Source organism: Hyposmocoma kahamanoa, unplaced genomic scaffold (genome assembly GCF_003589595.1).
Source record: "Hyposmocoma kahamanoa isolate Upper Pololo Valley unplaced genomic scaffold, ASM358959v1 66, whole genome shotgun sequence".
NCBI lineage: Eukaryota > Metazoa > Arthropoda > Insecta > Lepidoptera > Cosmopterigidae > Hyposmocoma > Hyposmocoma kahamanoa.
This window is the reverse complement of record NW_020653854.1, coordinates 6,446,933-6,449,241: the sequence shown is the minus strand read 5'-3', so window position 1 is coordinate 6,449,241 and position 2,309 is coordinate 6,446,933.

Genomic DNA, 2,309 nt, shown 5'->3' with positions numbered 1-2,309 from the left:
TGATCTCAAAAGTAAGTAACTGAAGTAAGTAAACAGAAATAACGACGTCACCTCAAACACCCAGACCCGAGACAAAATAGAAAAGTTAGTTTTTCTAGATTGACCCGATCGGGGATCGAACCTCAGAGGTGGCGACACCATAAAAACCGGTGTAAGTAAGTAGTAAGTAAACTCTTTATTTCCTCCATAAATTTATAACAATTTAAATGATATAATAGTATTGTATACAGGAAAAATTGTAGAGGCTGGAGCCTGAACTAGGATACCCTGTGTTTAAAGGTCACCAGACCTTCACCTCCAGAAGTTCAGATCAGTATTTATTTATAATTCTATGGGAACAAATAATGTAATAGGAAAAAGAAAGAAAAAAAATATGGGAGAGAGCGTGTGATGTGTGCGAACGTGTGTGTGATGTGTGATTGCGTGAGATGTGTGTGAGCGTGTGTACGTGTGAGTGTGCAACTTGCGTAAGTTACGATGAAGTTTACGAGCTCATGCAAGTGAGCGTGTTGGGATAGATGAGAATAAGAATGAGAGCTTAAGCTTTGATATGAAACTGCCAATCAGATGTTTAACGGACCATTAAAAAATACCAGTGAAAAGGAAACGACAAAACACACTGAGTACAATTTAGGCACCAGAGACAGCCCACGTTCAAGATAACTTGGGATCGGATTCAGCAAAAACTGCCATCCACTATTCTACTATGGTAGGTACCTATTATATCACACAAACTAAGAAATTACATCTAATCTTAGAGGATGGAAAAAATAAAGGAACATCCAATAGATTCTCAGTATCCTCATAATTCAGGTTCAATAGCTACTCAGTTATAGTTGGCGAATTATTATTTGCACCGAATCGTCTTATCGTGTCATCTTTCGAGTACAAAAGGACAAAAGAGTGAGCCGTCTCGATAACGCGCGCGCCATCTGTATAGTGCAAACAGCTAGTTTAAATATTTTACGCTTTGGCACTTAATTCTAAACTTGGTTATCTTTATGCGGAACTAATTTTGTCTAATTAGGAAGAAAAGAGTTGGTAGTCGGTATTTTACGAAGTACTTACCTACTGTCTTTTGTAAAAAGGCTTGATTAAAGAAATAATTCAAAACTAGAATTCAGAAAAAGCATTTAACGCACCCATGACTCGTACGATGGACCAAGATGAGTCCATGTGAAAGAAGTGATAATGATTTTACTACCCTTTTGTAATAGAAAGGATAAGTTATTCCCAGAGATAACATTCATCGGTGCAAATAATATTTCTTCAACTATATACAATTTTGTACTAGTCACTCGACCCGGAGGTCGCCAAGTTCCGATTAATTGCTTCATAACTATCCTTGGTATATGGTAGGCACTTGTGATAATACGTCATAAAGTGCTTTTAACACATGAACCAATCACCAAAGTCATCACCAAAATAATACGAACTACACGAAACAAATTATATATAAGATATGTTATTTTATAATTCTCTTCTTTAGACCGTAAATTCGGAACAGCCCCATATCTTTCTACATTAGTTTTGATTATAGTGATCCTCCCTACCGACCCTTAAGGTATATGAAAAGAGCACTATAACCTGTGCGCGCACAACAACCTTATAAGTTCAGGTTCTGACCCCAGATCAGCCAGTGTACAGGGTTGTCACAGACCTCTGTCACTTGACTTCATCCGGTTTCCGAGAGGCCAGTGCCTCTGTGAGCCGACCCTTTTGCCGACGCCGAAATACGTTTCTCCAGTTCCCAATAACTTAAGCGACTGGAGGCACTGGAGGATATCTAGCTTATCCTCTACTAGCTCTTCGGTCTAGTGCCAGTCGCAGTGTCTTGCGACAATTTTCGGACATACATAACCTAAAGGGCAACGGGGCACGTATCCCGCGCATCTTCTCGCTTTAGGCCCTCAATAGACCGCACCTAAGATGCGAGACAGACGCCGCGGCCACATGCTACCGGGGCAGACAAACATGACTCTGTCTCTGCAGCTCACCACAAACCCCAGCGAGTCCATACGCAAGTCCGGGTCCACCAGAGACGCCCGTGAAGGCGTACCACTGGCGGAGCCCGCTGTATCCTGGTCTTGTGGGGCGTTCAAGGTTTGCGCGTACATTGTGTCTCGTGTTGGATGTTATTCAACATGAGACAAACGTTTACGCGCCATGTACGCACTAATTTTTAACGGCCCGCTAAACGTACCACACCGTCCCGAATTTGCGACCTTAAATATAAGTAGGGGAGAGCGGGCTGAACGTTCCGATTTTCAAATAAGTTGAAGTTTTATTCTGAAAATGCAGGATTTGAT